General features: G+C 35.5%; 1 non-coding gene across 1 annotated transcript; it reads left to right on the forward strand.

The window, feature by feature from the left end:
• The first annotated feature begins 1,019 nt into the window (after nt 1–1,019).
• Nucleotides 1,020–1,125, forward strand: LOC116107575. The gene has a single exon (XR_004124488.1). It is a non-coding gene; the product is annotated as a small nucleolar RNA R71 (small nucleolar RNA).
• The last annotated feature ends 9,465 nt before the right edge of the window (nt 1,126–10,590 follow it).

Consider the following 10,590-nt stretch of genomic DNA (forward strand, 5'->3'; position numbering starts at 1 on the left):
TTTTGAGCCTCTAAGGAAAAGGAACATGAGGGGTATGATGTGCCAACTCCAGCGGTATCTCAAGAAATGGCAATTTTTCCTTCTTTTGCTTTGGCATCTTTTCCCTTTTTGGTTCTTCTTTTCTAGAACTTGTTGGCTTCTCCTCAACAATGATTTATTCCTCGATCCCTTCATCGGATTCTTCCTTTTCTTTTGGTGGGTTCTCATCCTTCCCTTTTTGTTCAACCTCTTCCAAAACTGTTCCACTTCTTAAAGTTATTGCATTTACTTGTTCACGTGGATTTGTCACTATGTTACTTGGTAGGGAACCTTGAGGTCGCTTATTCAACTTTTTGGCTATTTGACCCATTTGTACTTCCAAGTTTTGAATCGATGCCCCTTGGTTTCTGAAATTCACCCTCATCTCACTCATAAAACCTATGGTCTCTTGCATGAATTTCTCGAACATATCCTCCAATTTCAACACTCTTTGATCCCATGGTTGATGGTTCACCCCTACTTGATTGTTTGGCACTGTTCTTTGATTCCATTGATTATTTTGATTGCCCTAGGACAAGTTTGGCTGATTACTCCAACCAGGATTGTACGTGTTGGAGAAAGGATTGTTTTGTTGTCTCTGATTCCCAGCCAAATAGTTGACTTGTTCTGATGATGAGGAAGCTGAAGCAAAATTATTCCCCACTTGGCATTCAATGCTCGCATGGTTACCTACACAAAAATCACATGTTACTTGAGGTGTTTGAATTGAATTTACTTGCATACCTCCTAATTTTGTCTGAAGTGCTGTTAATTGGGTTGAAATGGCTGTGTAAGCATCAACTTCATGAATACCCATAGACTTCTTCTAATGAATTATTTCATTGGGTCTCTGATAGTTGTTACTTGCCAGGACTTTAAGTAACTCATAAGCTTCTTCAGGTGTCTTTTTTTGCAATTTTCCTCCAGATGTTGTATCCACCATTGTTTGCACATTTGTCAACAACCCATTATAAAAGGTTTCGACTTGCATCCAAACAGGCAAACCATGATGTGGACACTTTCTCAACAATTCTTTATATCTCTCCCATGCTTCATAAGTGACTCGTTTTCTTCCTACAGACATGATGTGATATCGTTTCTCATCTTTGCTAATTTCGCTAGTGGGAAGTATTTTGTCAGGAACCTTTGTGCCAATTCATTCCAGGTGGTGATTGTTCCTGTTGGTAGTGCCATTAACCATCCCTTTGCTTTATCTCTTAATAAAAATGGGAATAATCTTAACTAGATGGCATCATCTGAAACTCCATTTGCCTTAAATGTGTCGCATATCTCTAAGAAGTTAGCAATGTGTGAATTTGGATCTTCCTTTGCATCTCCCCCAAATTGTACCGACTGTTGGATCATTTGGATGATTATCAGCTTTATTTCAAAGTTGTTGGCTTGCACCGGTGGTCTAGTGATACTTGGACCGCTACCATCAACTGAGGGTACTGAGAATTTCCTCAAAGTTCTGTTTTCAGCCATTTCAATGACTATTGCCTCTCGTTCTCTTCTCTTTCTAATAAGTCTTCATGCAGTTCTTTCAATCTCTGGATCAATAGGAACCACTGGATGATGTCTTGCTCTTCGCATAAACTACATAAGATAGAAAGAGAGCGTGAGATCACACGTGAATGAAAAGAAACACAAAATTAACTAAAACTAATTAAAACAAAAATAAAATCCAATTAGTGGAAACTAGAAAACTTCAACATTAACACTAAATCAATCCCCCGGCAACGGCGTCAAAAACTTGATGCGTAATTTGACAAACATGTAATGTAGCAAGTGCACTAGTCGCAAAAAGTAATAAAATGATGAGAAGAGGATCGTTCCCAAAAGGATTGCATGTTAAGTACTAATTTTCCTAGTTTTGTAACTAGTTGAACACAAAGATTGTTGAATTTGCGGGAGACAATAAAAGCAGAAATTAAAACAAAATCAATAAAGTAAATTAAATTCTAACTAATTAAGAAAATATAAACTAATTACGAAAATATCAATTCAAAACAAAGAGGTTAAGCTTTCGACTTCACTAGGTTACTCTGATTCAATCTACGGTTGTTGTTGCCTTTAAACTCACATGCAAGGATTATAAATCAGACATCCTAATCTGTAGAATATACTTTCTCAGGCTATATTCAACTACTTATCCCTATTAAGCTTCCGCACCCAACAAAGTGAAGGTTAATAGTTCCAAGTCTATTAAGCCAAGTGGAATCCTAAAGTGATTTCATAAATCTCCGAACCTATCTCTAGTGTTCATTCAATCTATGGTATTTACTCTAAGAGGCTAACACATGAATCACTTCTCAATCTCATCATGCTCAACATTTAATTGAACCAAAGAAAACTCAACATTCAATTGCATTAAGAACAAGAATAAATACAAAATCCAAGCAATAGAACTTAAAAACAACATCTGTTTGTAGATTAAACCATTGTAATCCAAGTTAGAACAAAACTCTAACCCAAAAGTGAGTTAGTTCATATTCAAATTAAAGAAAATCGGAATATATACTGTACGTAAAGAGTTCAACATGCTAAAACAATAAGAAAAGAATGAAATCTTCCCTAATTGAAGACCTAAAATGCTTCCAATCTCCAATTTCTTCCTTTTCTTCCCTAAAAATCATGAACTCCCTTACAAAATGAGCTAAGGCTCTCTTAAATAGTCTACCAAAACCCTAAGATTCTAATCCAATACAAATAAAACGCAATGTTTTATAAAAAGAAAATTTTCAATTTTCGTCGCGACGAACTTTGTTGAACTCTTTTGAAATTACAAAACTACCCTCCGCTTGCTTCTTCGCTTGAGTCTTTGATCTTCGTGATTATCTGATTGGAACAAGCTTCATAGTGCTTTCAATCCACATCAGAATTCCCCCGATTCCTAATTCCTCTTGATTCCTGGTCCAGAAACTCAATTTCACTCGGTTTTGCTCCAACTGCATGTTTTGGCTTAAAACATAAAATATACGAATTTAAGTTGCAATTCGGGCACAAAACTTAAAAAGAAGTATCCAAAATCCTACCAAAAAGTATAGAAAATGCAGTATAATTCTAGGATTATTACTCAACATTGGGTTCATCAGGGAAGTCAAATATCCTAACTAGCTCGCTAACCCCATGTTTGTCAAAAATTCAAGTCGCAAGTGGCGGACTTTTGTTGACTACTCGAACCTTAATAAGGCATGTATGAAGGATAGCTTTTTGTTGTCACCAATTATTCATCTAGTAGACGCAACAGCAAGAAATGCTCTATGGATGCTTATTCGGGATACAATCAGATCTTGATGTACAAGCCTAATGAGGAACAAGCGACATTTGTTAACGACTAAGGAATCAATTGCTACAAGGTGATGTCGTTCAGACTAAAGAACATTGGAGCTAAATACCAGCACCTAGTCAATAATATGTCCGCAGAACTGATTAGAAAAACCATGAAAGTTTACATCAATGATATGCTTGTCAAGTCAAAGGAAGCAATAGACCATGTCAAGCACCTTCATGAAATGTTCGACATCCTTAAATAGCATCAGATGAAACTAAACCCCTAGAAGTGCGCATTCAAGGTCGACTTGGGAAATTTTCTATGTTTCATGGTAAACCAACATGGCATGGAGTCCAACTCAGAGAAGATCCAGGTGCTACTAAACATTAAAATCCTGCCAAAAGTTAGACAAGTTCAAAGTTTGACGAGGTGAGTGGTTGCCCTTAGCCGTTTTGTGTCCTGAGCAACGAATAGGTGTTTGCCATTCTTTGAAATCTTCAAGGGTAGAAAAGAATTCAAATGGATAGAAGAGTGCAAGCAAGCCTTCCAAAAATTGAAAAAGCACCTCGAGCAGCCTCCGTTGTTATCTAAGCTAGTGCCTGGGAAAGCATTTCTCTTGTACATTTATGTGTCTTTACACAAAATCAGTGTCGCACTGGTTTGCGAAGAGGAAAGAATTCAATGGTCGGTTTACTATATAAGCAAGTGGATGCTTGATAAGTGCTTGAAAATACCCTTTTACTTAGTGGTTTATTAGTATTATTTGTGTGAACTTAGGTTCAAGTTATGTGATTTGGCTTAATTATTTCATAAATGTCTTTTATGGGATCACAGGTATGTTTTGTGTGTTTTTAGGTTATAAATGCTTAAAAAATAATATTCGTATGAGTAATTATATTGGCAATGGAATTTTTGACAACTAGAAACAAGCGGTTTGAGATTTGGAGTTAAAACGGGGAAGTTATGACATTTTGAAGATTAATTGCAAAATTTAGAAAATTGTTTACGTATGAGCATGCCTCGGTATTTTGACAATATCTGGAGCTGTAGATCTGTTTGGTGATGATTCTTAAAGAATTGGAAAGCTAACAAAAATATCTAGAATTCGTATGCTGAAGACTTCATCAAATTATTGAAGATTATGCACTTGCCGTGGCACAAGCTTACCCATGCCACGGCATGAGGCTCTTACTCTAAAGCTATATGATTTTACTTTTAAAGATTATGAAGTCTAATCTAAACAGGATTGTTTTAAATAAAGTCTTGGTACCCTAGTAATTAGACCTGGCATCGGGTCCAGAACCATGGATCGACCTTAAACCCAAGTAAAAAGTATAGGGTACAGTCTTTAATATCGGACTCGTTTTTCTCGACCAATACCCGACCCGCCCATTTTACTGTAGGCAAGTAAACCCAGGATACGTTTGTTTTTTTAAGGAAACAAAAAAAAAACCCTACCTTTCATTTGCCCACATCGCGAAATCCTAACTTTTCCTTCTTTCCCTTTTCAGTTTTCCCCTAACTTGAACACTCTCAATCTCTCATTAGTCTTCTCTCAAACTCATCGAAATCCCTAACTCCACTATCGCCGCTTCTCCTGTCTCCATTCTCGACGTCTACAGTTTCCTAACCCATTGTCGTCACTTCTCCTATTTCACTATCAACTTTTACTCATCCAAGGTATGTGTATCCTAACTCACACTCACTCACTCTCATCTCTGTTTAGCTCACTCACACTCATCTCCAGACTCCAATCTCCACGTCTTGCTTCTGTTTTGCTCCTCAAGGCTGCCATATGTTCTATCCAATTAGTTTTACTTTTTATTAATAAGTAATTTTTGATAGTTTCATAACACATTTAAAAGCAGCATATCATTTCAATACGGAGCATGATTGAATCCTAGAATCATGATGTATGTTATCTGCTGACAAAGTGAGCTAAGAGCTTAGTAATGGTGGTTGTAATAGTAGTGTTTGAAAGAGTTATTAAGTGATGTTATCGATAAACCAATATTTGTCAGTATTTGTTATGTTTTTTTTTGTTATTTGTGTGTTTACCTTAAGAATATGTTACTTTGAGGTGGTTTTTACAATTTTGAAGGTACATGAGCTTTTGGAATACCTTTGGAAGAAATCATGCAAAATGGTTGAGAATGGAGTAGAAAAGAGGAAGAAAAATGCGAAGCAACTGGATGGCGCCGCGATAAATTTTTTCTACTCAAAGCGCAAAAAAGTTATCTAGGCAAAAAGTTAATACTGCGGCATGAAGAATTCGGCACCATAGTGTAATAGAGTTTAGGTTGCGGGAGATTTGGCACCATGGCGCGGATTGTGGAGAAAAAAAAATTCTCAACTTTTCCAACTTCGACTTGAATTTGTACTTTCCCAAAACACACCTAGCTAGCAAAGAAAAACTATAAATAGGACACTTTGTTATTTTAAGAGAATTCTCTCTTGACCTATTTGAGAGTTTTATGCTTTTGAGAGTGTTGCTTTATTGAGAGAAATTGTGAGTTTTCAACCAGGGAGAGGGAAGAGGATCAATCTACTTCAATCCAAGGTGATTTCTTTTCAGTTACATCTTATTTTGCAATACAATTAGTTTTTCATTCATGAGTTCATGGGTTAGAGCTAATTAGAACAACTAATATATGTGGGAGTTTAGTTTAACTATCATGATGTATTGGGTGTTGGTGATTTGTTTTATGAAATTTTAGATTGTTTCTTGTTTAATTGTTCTTCATGACATTAATTATATTGTTGATTGGCCAACTACTTTTTTAATAAAATTGAGAATTAGGTTCTAGTGATCATCTTGCCTTAATTAAGCTCTATTAACAAGAGTTCAAATTGAATACATGGATCAGTGTTTTGATTTGGATGGTTTGTGATTTCCTAATGCAGATTACGATTATAGATTAACAACTTGATCATAGAAGTTAATTATAAACGGAGAATAAACATGATCATTAGAATTCTCTATGATTTAGTGAAAATCAACAATCTGAAGTAGGGTTTAATTATTTTATTTGCCAAATCCCAATACTGAATGAGAAGTTAGCTAAATCCCTACTATCCTCTATTGGTTTAATTAACATTCGCATATTGCATCGTTAAATTTATCAATTTGCAGTTTTATTTAGGTTATTCATCCATCTTTTGGTTAGAGGGTTTAGGATTTTATTATTGTTTAGTTTAGGTGTTAAAGAGAATATTAAGAGTTATGACCACTGCAATTCCATGAGAGATCGACCTTGGGGATAACTTATCGCTAGCTTTAGATTCTTGCTTGCGAGTATTAAATTTGAACACATGTATATGGAAGAGAGTGGCTGCATGGTTTATGAAAAAAAGAGTATGTCAGCCACCAATGAGGTTTCAAGTTTTGGATTTCCAGATTTTTAATACTATATTTTATTGTTTTAATATATGGGTAATTCAACAATGGAATCACTATAACTTAGCTGCTCCTGCCTGCACTGTATTTTAGTTTTTATTGAAACCATATATACAGACATACAGACATATTTTAGGACTAAAACTATATTAGTCAATCTGATGTTCATTTTTATTGCCAATTTAGATAAGCATGTTCGGTTATGCTTATACAATTAATTGCAGCAGACAATGGCAAATATGTTCTTTTGTCTAATAACTCATATTAAAGAAAAATCGTAATTCAGGCACCAATATACTTAAATGAAACCCCAATATGCCATTGGGTGGGGTGCCCTAGTTAAGGTCTAGTCAGGAGGCAACTAGCATAGTGGAGAGTTTGACACGATGTCAATTCTTACCCAAAAGCAACCTGATATTATAAACTCACACCCATAACACATTTCCGAATTCTGATTAGACGTAAGGATATATTTTGTTTAAATTACAAATTTGGAATTAAGCATGCATGGTTGGGTCTTTGTAGAAATGTTTCTGGTCCTGTGTCATTTTTTATTTTATTGTTACATAGTTTTACAATTAGGAATTTTTGCTCCTTGGTTCTCTTTGTTAATGGTCCTTTGATTCTTACATGCCCTGATATACCACTATGCCCTTAAAAATGGACATCATCCATTCATGTCTTTGATTGTTAAGTTTAGGGTGTTTGGCATGCCTTTAAATTATTAATGTTTTTTAGTAGTTCTCATATTGACATGGCGGATTCTGAGTCTATAGATATGGATATGGTTAATGTGAGAGAAAGTGACAATACTTTCTGGGATAGATGCCCTAGAGCCAATCAATTATTGTAGATTTGCTCTTTGTAATAATGTTCATTATCAATAAAGGCATTTTTGTCTATATCACATAAATCATTATTATTGCAATATGAATTGATATATGTCCTTAGAATGGTAGAACCGTGACGAGGTTCAAGTGTTTCAAATCTGTAGTGAGAACCCTATAAGCACATATGGTTGCCATTCTAGAAACGTCCGTAGCCCCAGTATTATTCTGAATGTAGGGCACAAATAATACAGTAAGGCTATCATAGTGTTGAACGACCCTGTCGAAAGGCAGTGATTGTCTCACTTGTCAAGGTTGTTTGGTGAACCTGTTGCAACTATGGGTGCTTGCTGTAGGCGATTACACTGGACTACCCACTAGAGGATTCCATATGGATGGTAACCCCAGTGTCATGGAAATCCTCTAACTAATGGTGGTGCAGTGATCCTTAGACTTGAGATCACCGGAGCGTCTTGTGCACCGATGGTGTAGTTTGACACTAGCCTAAGCAGTTCTTTTTAGAGCTGTCAATACAATAGTGATTGGCTACATCAAGAAGTGTATCAAGACTATGGGGATTGACAGAGGATTCATCACTCCCAGGTACGGAGAAAAGTTATCTCACGGCGCAATTCATATATGCAATGACACTAAACTATGGCCACAGTGGATTGGTGTTGCTCTACCAGTTTATAATACGGGTCATTGGTCCAAAACTGAATACATAATATCAGAGTACAAGAGGTTGACACTATTTCTATGCCTTCGTCTCGTCGAGATAACGTACGATGAAAGGATCGATTGCACGGTAACCATATCGTGACAGTAGCTACTTTACTAATCCGAATCTATCGGGTGGCCATAATGCCTTGCTAGGGCCAATCTTGGTCTGTGTATTAGGAGACGATTAATTGGTGTTAATCCATACTATACCTGCCGAATATAGGAGCCTATGGGTCACACACATAGAAGACAATTAAGATCCAAGAGAAAGAAGGCGTTTCGTCTTTTAAGGTGAAAGGGTATTTTGTAATTTCATAGTGCAATTAAATTTGCTGGGTCTTGCTTTATAATTTGTTAGAAAATTAAATAGTGAAATTACGTTTAAATGTGGATCGCACATATTTAAATATTTATCATTATTGTTAAATGTTTAATATATTTAAATATATTTAATTGTTTATTGAGTAATGATGGAAATAAAAAATCAAATTGGGGTGTTTGGCAACATGGGGCGTTTGGGTTGGAGCCCAAGCCTATTTCGTATGGGATTAGGGCAAATTGTTTTTAATATAAAAAGAAAAATGTTGTGTTTAAAGTGTGAGATTTTTCCTTTGAAAAAAAAAAAAACACACAGCAGCCCTCCTTTTCACTCCCACGGCAGTAGCACTTTTTAGCCTAAATCAATCAATTGATTTATTTCTTCTGAATCTTGAAGCCGAAGAGGATCTAGCAATACCTCTTTGGTGCTTTTTGGACATTGTCTTCGTGTGGACTATGTGGGTTCGATCCTACACTTGGATCGGTAGCAAAACATTCATCGACAAATTTGGAGGAGCCTCCAACATGCGTTTGTTTCTCTTAACTCATGTTTATTATTTCTGCAGATTCTTATTATGATAAAATTGTAAAATTATACCCTTGATCTTGGCTCATGTAAATGATCCCTGAGTTATATTGTTTTTGTTTCCGCTACGTATACGGGACTGTTAACAACTTCTAGGGTAATGCCGCCTCCTTCCAATACTAGTATTCCTACAACTAGTTCTAGAAGTAAACGTAAAACATTGAAAATTTGGAATTACTTTGATAAATATTTTGATGAGAATAAGAATGAGAAGGCTAGGTGTAAGGAGTGTTATAAAACTAATGCATATGGTAGTTCCACTCATGGGACTAAAAATTTGAAGCATCATATATTGTCCAAAACATGGCAACATTGATGTGGGGCAATTATTGATTGATCATGATTATAAATTGCAAAGTAAAAAGATTAGCCAAGAGACTTATCATGAGATGATGGCATTATCAACTATTCAACATAATTATCCATGTTCATATGTGGAGAATCAAGAAACTAGGAAAGTATTTTCGTATGTGTGTAAGGATCTTAAGCATTATACTAGGAACACTGCTAAGGCGGATTGCTTAAAAATATATGAAGGGATAAAGGAAAAAAACTAAGCTTGAATTAAGGAGGATTACTAGTAGAATATGCTTAACTTCTGATGTTTGGACTTCTAGTACAACTAAGGAATATATTTCTTTGACGGCTCGTTACGTAGATAAGAAGTGGGTGTTGCAAAGTAAAATACTCAACTTTTGCCATAATCCTCCTCCACACTCAAGGATTGTTTTGGAAGATAATGTTATGACTTTCTTACAAGAATGGGGAATTGAAAAGAAAGTTTTTTGAATTACTTTGGATAATGCGAGTTGTAATGATAGGATTGTGGATATCTTAAGGAACTAGCTTTGTGTGCAAAATGCTTTGTTATGTAGGGGTGCATTTTTTCATGTGCGATGTTCTACACAGATCTTGAATCTTATTATTCAACAAGGGTTAAAAGCTACTAGTGTCGCTTTAAATAAGATTTGAGATAGTGTGAAATATATTAAAGCAACTAAGGCTAAAATAATCAAGTTTGTGTAAGTAATTGATCTACCATATGCAGCGGAAAACAAAAAATTCAATCGGTAAATCAATTACCTTTCTTTGCGTAGATCCAAGTATAGATTATACCGTTTATATGTTTATAAACAAAAATCTGTATAAAGTAAATCCATTCAAGGATTAGAATACTTACGTACGTTTAGAAACTCCTTCGAATATCTCTGATTTTCGTTTAGGAACACTGTTCACGGTTACTATTTATGGTTACTGTTCATAGTTATTGTTCACGGTTACTGTTCACCATCTCTTTTCGCCAATCAATCCAAAGTAGGATCGCACTCACGGAAGTCCACACGAAGATAATCTGCAGAAGCCTTGATTATTTTGCTAGAACAATGAAAGACTTCAAGAATCAAGAAAGAAGAACAAGAAAAGTTTTCTGAGAGAGAGAGAGAGAGAG

Source organism: Pistacia vera, unplaced genomic scaffold (genome assembly GCF_008641045.1).
Source record: "Pistacia vera cultivar Batoury unplaced genomic scaffold, PisVer_v2 Contig54, whole genome shotgun sequence".
Taxonomy (NCBI): domain Eukaryota; kingdom Viridiplantae; phylum Streptophyta; class Magnoliopsida; order Sapindales; family Anacardiaceae; genus Pistacia; species Pistacia vera.